Source organism: Orycteropus afer, unplaced genomic scaffold, assembly GCF_000298275.1.
Source record: "Orycteropus afer afer isolate SDZICR_OR568_19922 unplaced genomic scaffold, OryAfe1.0 scaffold00005, whole genome shotgun sequence".
In the NCBI taxonomy this organism is placed as follows: Eukaryota; Metazoa; Chordata; class Mammalia; order Tubulidentata; family Orycteropodidae; genus Orycteropus; species Orycteropus afer.
Genome location: NW_006921592.1, coordinates 25261990 through 25272355, shown reverse-complemented (window position 1 = coordinate 25272355; position 10366 = coordinate 25261990). Strand labels below are relative to the sequence as shown.

General features: G+C 41.8%; 1 protein-coding gene across 1 annotated transcript in view; it reads right to left on the bottom strand.

Annotated features, from left to right (window-relative positions):
- The window catches only part of AOPEP (aminopeptidase O (putative)), a 540041-nt gene that overhangs the window by 463577 nt on the left and 66098 nt on the right, over window positions 1-10366 (bottom strand). The window lies entirely within an intron of this gene.

The following is a 10366-nucleotide window of genomic DNA, read 5'->3' as shown; positions in this document are numbered from 1 at the left end:
CCATTTGACCCAGCTATTCCATTACTAGGTATATACCCTAAGAAGTGAGAGCCATGACAAGAACAGATATATGCACACCTCTGGTAGCATAGTGCCTAAAGGCACTTGACTGCTAACCAGAAGGCTGGCAGTTCAAACCCACCAGCCACTCCTCGGAAGGAAGATGGGGCAATCTACTTCCATAGTGATACTGCCACGGAGGGGTCGCTATGAGTCGGGTCCGACTTGATGGCACATGACAACAACAACAACAACAGAAGAAAATGCAGGCCTTTAAGGCAGCCAAGGAATGGACAAGTGAGACTAGTAAGATTCCCAATAAAACTGGAAAGGGCATCAGGGATGCCTCACATGGGTGTAACATGTTCACTTTGTGCATCAGGAAACCTAGGCTCTAGCTGCTGTCCTGACTGGCTGTGACCTGAGTCCAGCAACTCAGCATCTGAGGCATCTTGTTCCTCATCTAGAACATGGCCTCACAAAAGTGGCTGCTGGCGGAGGGGAGGACCTGATTGGAAAGAGGGTGTGAGGGAAGTTACAGAGGTGATGGAATGCTCACCATCTGGTTTAGGGTGTATAACACTGTCAAAAACTCATCAAGCCAGATACTTAAGATCTGGGCATATCGTTGTGTGCTAACTATACTTTAACTGAAAATAAATAAACAGATTAAAAAAAAAAAATCTTCTGGCACCATTATTCTCTAACAACTCACCACAAGTCCCTCTTTATACAAAGGCCACATTCCTGGAGAGTTGAGGGGATACTGTACTTTTATAAAGTCATGAATAGTTTCCCAAAGCCCCAGTTTCAACTCAAAGACATTTATCTTCCTTTCAGACTTATCTTCAGGAGTTAATCTCCATATAATCACCTGGTCCAACATACTCCCAATGTTTTTTGTTATTTTTGTTAGGTAACCTCTAGCAGGTTCGGACTCACAGCAACCCTATATACAATAGAATGAAACTCTGCTCAGTCCTGCACCATCCTCATAATCTTTGCTACACTTGATCCTATTGTTGCAGCCACTATGTCAATCCATCTTGTTAAGTGTCTTCTCCTTTTTTGTTGACCCTCTACTTTACTAAGCGTGATATCCTTCTTCAGGGCTGGTTCCTTTTGACCAGAGGGCCAAAGTACATGAAGTGAAGTCTGGCCATTTTCACTTCAAAGGAGCATTCTGGCTGTACTTCTTCCAAGAGAGATTTGTTTGTTCTTCTCGCAGTCCTTGGTATTTTCAGTATTCTTGGTCAACACCACTATCCAAATGCGTCAATTCTTCTGCGGTCTTCCTTATTTATTGTCCAGCTTTCACGTGTATATGAGGCAATCAAAAATACATGGTTTGGGTTAGGTGCACCTCAGTCTTCAAAGTGACATCTTTGCCCAGTGCAATATGTTGTCTGATTTCTTGACTACTGTTTCCACGGGTGTTAATTGTGGATCCAAGTAAAATGAAATCTCTGACAACTTCAACGTTTTCTCCATTTATCATGATGTTGCTTACTAGTCCAGCTATGAGGATTTTTGTTTTCTTTATGTTGATGTGTAATCCATACTGAAAGTTATAGTCCTTGATCTGCATTAGTAAATGCTTTGAGTCTTCTTCATGTTCAGCAACCAAGGTTGTATCATTTGCATATCACAACTTATTAACGAGTCTTCCTCTAATTTGATACTCTGTTCTTCATATAGTCCAGCTACTTGGATTACTCCCAATATCATCAACAAATCAAGCATTTGTAAATAGCTATACCTTTGCCCAGACTCATAATCAGTGAACATTTTTACAGTGAAGACTGGTATTAATTATTAATTAATATATAATAATAATTATTAATAATAAATCCTACCACAACTACTAGTCACATTTATTAAGCACTTAACTGTGGACCACTCCTCGGAAGGAAGGTTGGGCAATCTACTTCTGTAGTGACACTGCCTCGGAAACCCAAGGAAGGGTCACTTTGAGTCGGGTCCGACTCGACGGCATATAACAACAACAACAACGTGGACCAAGCACTGTCTGAAAACTTTATGTGCATTATACCAATTAATCCCCACAACATCCCTATGGAATACAATCTATTATTCTCATCACAACATGAGCCATCATAAATTCCTCCCTCATGACTTTCCCTCCTGTGGTAGTTAAGATTGTTTGTCAGATTGGCTGGGCCATGGTTTTGAGTGGCTTGGTAGCTGGATGTAGTTATTCCCCATCATGAGAATGTAATCACCTCCATGGTGGAATCTGAAGGTGAGTTGCCTTTGGCATATGGCCTGTTTCCAGTATGAGGAGAAACTTTGAGAAGTGTTTCTGTCTTTTTGGCACATCTGGACCCCACATTTGGCTGAGTCTTCATCTCCTGGACTTGAACCGGTGGCTTGCCATGATGCCAATCTGGAATTGTGCCATTTTTACCTGTCGACCTTAGGTTCATCAGCCTCAGTAGCTAGCTGCTCCTGAGTTAGGAGATGCCTCCATCTCCAGTGGGCCTGGAACAAGAGGCAGAGCTGAAATCCAAGGTAAGTGGCCTTCACCCAGCCCCTAGAGCCAGCACTCTGAATCTGGACTTCTAGCCGCTTAAACTGTAAGAGAATAAATTCCTGTTTGTTAAAGTCATCCATTTGTGACATTTCTGCTATAGCAATACTAGAGAACCAAGAAACTTCCCTAAACACTTCATTATGCTTCTTGAGGAAATCTAGATGCCGGACTTTTCTCAAAACTCAGCTCAGCTGCTTTATGGTTCTCTGACTTCCTTCTCCTTGTCAATATCACCCATAAATATTTCTAAGAATGCAAAGAACTGGTGAGACATATGCCAGGCTGGTAAAAGCTGGGAACCAGGCCCTTGGCTGGCTGATTACCTGTTGTAAGATTGCTGGGCTGGGATAATTTTGTAAGGGATTTTTCAAGGAGTAAGATGGAACATGTTTTACTCAGAATCACAAAATTAGAAACTGCCTCAAGAGGTTATGCTTCAGCTATCCTCTCGTTTCAAGAATGGCCTGTACTGAGACCATCTGACTCAAACAGTTCCCCCATATGGTGCAATGAATTACTTAACATGGCTGTTCTAGCCATAATCTTTGTAACTCCCACCAAATGACTGATTACAACTGCGCAAATGCGAGGTGCTTGTGGCCCACCAAGAGGACCGGAGAACTTGCTAATAATATAAATGAGGTGCATGGCACCCTTGTGTGAGTATGAAACCCTAACAAGGGGATTGGCTGGTTTTACCATCCTACTAGGCTTAAAAGAGAGTCAGTTTCAAAGCAGAGAGCAGTCCTGACTACCACCAAGAAGAGACAGGAGTGGAACACAAGCTTTGGATCTGGAGTCCCTGTGCGGGAAACTTCCTCAGCCTAGGAGACAGAGAAAGCTGTAATCCCAGAGAGACAATGAGAAGCAGTGGAGAGAAATGGTGGCAGCTGAAGCAGCAGAACCACGAAACGATGGGAGATAGTGTGGTGGGCTTCCCTGCCTGTGGAGCAAGAAAGTTGACCATCTTCAGGTAGAGACTTGCTGGCAGAGTATGTGCCCTAGGACATGATGGAGCTGGGTTTGCAAACTCCTGGAGAAAAGCTGAGTGCCTTCAGGCCAAGCTTACTGGCACAGTGTGGTGCCTCTGGGAAATTATCAGCAGAGCTAAAAGAGCTCTGTAACACTGGAGCATAGTAGAGGCCAACAAAGACCAGAGAGACGCATGCCTTCAGGCACTGCAAAGAAGAGGCTGACCGAACTGAAGAATTGTATCCTGAGTCAATTTTTATCCTGAATTGTAACCTGTTACTTCCCTAATAAGCCCAATAATTCTAAATACTGCCAGTGAGTTTGTGTGGCCATTGCAATGAATTATCCAGGCCAGAAGTAAAGAGTTCATGGGAGAGATGGTTGTTGTTAAAACTGGTAAAAATGTTGGAGGGTGGAGGCATGTCTGACCTCCGCCTTATATGAATCAGCCTTGGGCTGTTGATAATGATCCTTCTCCCTCCTTGTGAAGTTAGAGGAGGTCAGTCACCACCCACATACCATTCTAACATTCCCTGTCACAGGTTCAAAGGAATCAGCAGAAGTCTTCCCTGGGAGTGCGTGTCCTTTTTTCAAAGCCCCTTCCTCATTGCAACCTGACTTAATTGAGTATATATTTTCTGCATTCTAGCTTTTCAGGTACCCTGCAAGGTACTGCAGAGCCCACACATGATTAAGTCTCAGATCCTCCTATGCTGAAGGAGTTTGCAGTTTACTTGGGAGAAAGAAAATGAACCATTCTGATAAATGCAGTGACACAATAAAATGTTGACATCATTTCTTAACATATTTTAACATGAGTAGATACTTGGTTAACTTAAAAAGCACAAGTGTTCAAAATGCCAACACCAGCCCTAATACCTTATTGGCAATGATGTAATATTATGTAGACATAGTGTCTGAAAGGTAGATACATTTTATAAGGGCAATCAGTATATTACAAAGCAAAATGAGATCTGTGTAATCAGGGTCATCAAAAAAAAATATCAGAGGGGAGCAAGGACCAAAGAAATCAAATCAAGCTGGTAAGATCTGGAAAGGCTTCTCTCATGCTGAAGGTCATGGTGGAAATTGTTTTCTGAGATAAGTAGTATTTTTTTCCTATAATTTATATATACATACATACATATGTGTGTGTGTGTGTGTGTTTGTAAACCAAACCAAACCAAACCAAACTCACTGCCGTCGAGTTGGATCCAACTCATAGCGACCCCTTCTTGAGTTTCCAAGGCAGTATCACTACGGAACTAGATTGCTCAACCTTCCTTCCGAGGAGTGGCTGGTGGGTTTGAACCACCAGCCTTCTGATTAGCAGTCAAATGCCTTAGGCACTATGCCACCAGAGCTATATATATAAACTTTTCCAGTAATATATCAAACAGTGTTTCACTGCTATTCATAGTTTTTCACTGGCCAATTCTTTGAGAAGTGGATGGCCCCTTCTTTCCTCTGAGTCTGTCTTAGTCTGGAAGCTCTGCTGAAACCTGTCCACCATGGGTGGCCCTGCTGGTATTTGAAATACTGGTGGCATAGCCTCCAGCCTCACAGCAACACACAAGCCACCACAGTATGACAAACTGACAGACAAGAAGGATATCATGCTTGGTAAAGTGGAGGGTCAATGAAGAAGGGGAAGGCCCTCAATGAGATGGATTGACAAAGTGGCTGCAGTGGTGGGCTCAGGTGTGGCAAGGATTGTGAGGCTGGCACAGGACTGGGCAGGGGTTCGTTCTGTTGTACACAGGGTTGCTATGAGTCAGAGCCAACTCAATGGCACCTAACAAGAACAAGAACAACAACAAATATACATATATGTACGTGTATGTATGTATATATGTATATATGTATGTGTGTGTGTGTGTATATATATGTATATATATACACACACACACACACACACATGTCTGTTTCAAGACTTGCAAAGAGATGGAAACAGGGTCTCATCCTCTAAGGTCCACAAAGCAACTTTTCATACATAGGCAGTCCCCGGGTTACGAACATTCGACTTACATACAACCCATAGTTATGAACCAACCCTGTAAAGCCCTGTTCAAGGTACAAACAATGGTTTGTGATAACAAACAGGTATTACTATGCAATGGGCATCAAAAATTATTATTATTATTATTACCCATTGCTATCGAGTAAAGTCTGACTCATAGCAACCCTATAGGACAGAGTAATGGCCCAATAAGGTTTCCTAGGTTGTAATCTTTAGGGAAGCAGACTCCCACATCTTTCTTTCACAGAGCAGCTGGTGGGTTTGAATCATCAACCTTACGGTTAGCAGCTGAGCACTTAACCAATGTGCCATCAGAGCTCTTTATTATTATTATTATTACTATGTTATTATGTTAAACATGTTTTAGTGTATCTGGAAGTATTTCTTTAATGTTTTTTATGCACAGAAAGGTAAACTGCATCCTATATACTAAGACAAACATTTGACTAACTGACATTAGTTATGAATTGTACCTAAGTGTTCTGACTTACTTACAAATTCGACTTAAAGACAGACTTAGGAATGGAACTCGTTCATAATCCAAGGACTGCCTGTACTTAACCCTCAACTCTTTTCTTTAGAATGAATAACCTCATTTTCTTCTTCTTCGTGGTGCTGATTTTCCATGCCTTTAATCATTTTTGCTGAGTTCCTCTGGACCTTATCCAAGTTTCCATGCCGTGCTTATATAGTAAGGTCCCAAAGTGAAGACAATGCTTTAACAGAGACCTCAAGAAGTGAAATACAACACAAAGATTTCCCTGTGGCTGGAGAAGGTTCTATTGCTGCCTAATAAAATTAATACATTTTCAAGTTTATCTAATGCCTTATAACAAATATATTTATGAAAATATCCAGAGTGGGCTGGAGAGTGTGTGGGACTGAAGCTGGAAGGAAGAATGTTCTCCCTATAATTTAGCCCACATGAACAATGATCAAAAGTTCAGTGACCAATACTTTAGCCAAATTTCTGGGACCCAGATGAACACTCTAGGCAAATGAAAGCTTGTGGCATATAAGGCCCCTGTAAAAGTTACATTTATGTGAATTAAACTGGAGGTCTTAGGAAGGTTTGAAGTTGAAAGGGGTTGGGGAAGGCAAAGGGGACCAGATGTGAGCATAACCAAAAACACCACTGTGGTTGGCACTTAATAGCACCTTTGTTGGCAAACTGAGCTTGGAACCAGAGATTTAGTGGATAAAACACAAAGCCACCCTCTGATGACTGAAGACAGCACACATGAAGCACGCACCCTGGGCAGGATTAAGCAAATGTAAGCTATTATTGTATCAGCTATTCCTTTCTGATGGACAAGCACATTGATAAATGAAGGGAAAATTTAGTCATAGCATCTAAGAAATGGAAGAGAGTGTGGAGGAATGCTATTCCCCAGGCCTCACATTTTCATGCAAGAACTTCTCTAGAGTAGCACCTTTGACCTCTCTCTCCCCAACTGATCTGATTGGTCAGCCACTCTGGGCTCTCTCTTTTTGAGTCTGCTTGTCTACTGAGGGGCACTTTCTGGCTTGCTCTTGGCAATGTGTCTATACAGCTTCTGTCTATAATAAAACCTGTATTTTGATCTTTTTCTGTTTCTCAGCTGGTTCTGAACTCAGGAGAAAAGGACAGGGGTAGTATTTAACCCTTCCCCTAAGCCTCTACAGGAATTTTAGACATCATCTCTTCCCAGAATCCCTGATTGATTTGGCCACATCCTCTTCCATGAAGAATTATGGATGAAAGAAAAATGAAAGCCATTTCAGTTGCTTCTGGGCAAGAGAGAGAGAAAGCACATAGGAAATGGTTGCTTCCCACTCCCCCACCCTGTATCTCATGAGAGTATAGCTAGAAGGACAAAATAAGACATTTCTTTCTTTGCCTCATTCCAGCCTTCCCAAGGTACACATTTTTCAATTGGTAAACTGTTGTAACAATTGATCAATATTCAGGCTTTAAGTAAGGAGCAGAGTATGTCTTACCATGAAGAATTTGAGAACCCCCCAAATGAAGTCTTTATTCTACAGATAAATGAAGGATGGCCTAGCCCAAAGAGACATATTCAGCCAGTAACAATGGTGGTGCAGGAGCTCTGGTTAGCACAGGCCCTAAGGCACTTAACTGCTAAAACCAGAAGGTTAGCAGTTCCAACCCACCAGCCACTCCTTGGAGGGAAGGTTGGGCAATCTACTTCCATAGAGATACTGCCTCAGAAACCCAAGGAGGGGTTTCTATGAGTAGGGGCCAACTCGACGGCACATAACAACAACACAACAACAATGGTGCACCTTCAGGCTCAAAGGCAGTGCTCACAACTTCTGTTTTTTCTGTTCCAGCATGAACTTTCTGTTCCACTATGACACATTCCAGTCAATAACAAGTCCCTGGAGAACATTATTATGCTTGTAAAGTAGAGGGCCAGTGAAAAAGGTGAAGATCCTCAATAAGATGGACTGACAAAATGGCTTCAATGATGAGCTTAAGCATAGCAGCGATTGTGAGGATGGTGCAAGACGAGGCAATGTTTCACTTTGTTGTATTTAGTGTCACTATGAGTTGGAACCAACTAGATGGCACCTAACAACCACCATCATGGCAGTGACTCTCCAGGTGGGAAGGAGGACCAGGCTCCAGGTAAGGCATCACTGTTACATATAGTTCATTTAAAAGTCCCCAGGTGAGATTCTAAATCATCTCTCTAAAAGTCATGCCTAAATATGAATCCAGGTATTGTTATTCTAAGTATATAAATATGAGCAAGTTACTCTCTGAACCTCAGTATTTTCATCTATAAAATGGGAATAATGAAACTTATCTGACAGGGTTGTCCTCAATACTATATCAGATGACATCTAGATCAAGACTTTCCTTTATTTCAAACATCTAGTGGCTTCTATATAAATTCAGGATAAGCTACGCTATGGGGCAGTAAGAAACCACCCCAACGTTTCAGTGGCTTGACATAAAAAGTTTATTTCTCGCTCATACCAAGTCCACTGTGGACCAAGTGACTATCCAGGGACTCTCCAGACATTCAGGGGGCCCACAATCACAACACAAGGCCCACTCCATGTTTACAGGAGCAGGGGAACAGAGCACTAGAGGGCCTCCTATTACAATTAAATGTTCCTGCATGAAAGTAACATATGTCACTTCTGCCCACAATTCTCTTCTTCTGTTGAGAGTGCATAAGCAAAATCCAATAAATAATCTCAGATATTCTACACAGCTCAGGGAAAACATTCTAAAATAAGCAAGAAGTGGAAATTACCTCCTCTTCCCTAAAGAGCAAAATGCAGCAATAAGACACATCTGTCCTAAGAGAAGGCACAGTGGCTTCTTCCCCTAAAGATACCAATCACTGTGGTCACTGCAGCAAGAATGAAAGCAACATGGCAAAATAAAACTGACACTAATGGGATTTATACTAAGATTGCATCTTAGCTGGTTTTCAAGGATGAACTAACCATCTGTACCATTGATCTAGGCTTTCTCCACCAGAAGGTACTAACTTAGTGACTTTCTGTAAATAGGAAGAATGATTAAATGGAGCTGGGTGTAAAAGTCCTGAATGAACTATGATGCAACAATGCACAAACTTCTCCCTCCTTCTGTGCTTCTAATGTGCATTTTCCTTCTCCCTCTTTCACCTTCCAAAGCTACAAATAGTTTTCTATGGATTGAACTGTGCTCCTTCCCCCAAAAAATGCACTGAAATCCTAACCCTTATACCTTTACATATGATCCTGTTTGGATATAGGGGTTATTATTGTTATGTAATGAATCCATACAATAGTAGGGTAGGTCTTAAACCTAATCATTTCTGAATTATAGAAAGAACAGAACAGACACAGAGACATACACAGAAGGAAGAGGAAGACAGACAGACAACAGAGACAGACACATGTACAAGCCCAGGAATGGCAGAAATTGCTAGGCACTACTGGGAGCTGAAATAGATAAAAAGGACCTCCTCCTGGAGCCATGCCCTGAACTCAGGCTTCAAACCTCCAAAATAGTGAGAAAACAAATTTCTATTCTTTAAAGCCACGCACATGATGTTTGTGTTACAGCAGCGCTGGGTAACCAAGACATAGTTGAGCATCTGGGAGGCTACATGTAAATGTTCAGTGGTCTATCCTAATTTTTAAAAAGTTTAAACAGTTTTTTTCTGATCCATTCTGGAAAAGAGAACTTGCTAATGAAGTTAACAGAGTCCTGGCCCAGCAGGAGTCCTTTAATCCAAAGGCCTTGTGAATGTATCATGTGCCCAGTGCTTCTAAAGAGGTTGATCAACTTCACCAAGGGCACTTGCAGGCCCTACAAATGCCATGCTAATAGCAGTCACTGGAACCAAAACAGGTGAGTAGTTACAAAGTAATCCATCAGAAAAGAAGCTTCTTTTTATTAAGTTACATTTTCATCCAACCTAAGTGAAAAGGTGTGGGGTTCAGATGGTGAATGGGGAGGAAGTGTTGAAACTGAGGACTCTTGTAACTTAACCAGACACACATAAAAATATTTCACCTGACTTCACAAATAATTTCATATATGCTTATTTTCTTCTTTCCTTCTTCCTGTATAAACAATATGCGTACATTTCTGTCTCTCAACTCCCTTTCCTTCCCAGTAGGGCTTTTCCTGCTTTGATTAATCATATTTTGGTTTAGCTTCTCAGCAGGGATGACTCACATTCCCAGTGCTTGGAAGAAATGCATCATACTGCTCTGCAAAAACGACAAGGAGGCCACATGTTCTGACCTCCTCTAACCCTACAAGGGGAAGGCAGGATTACCAGCAGTAACCCAAGGCCTATTACTGC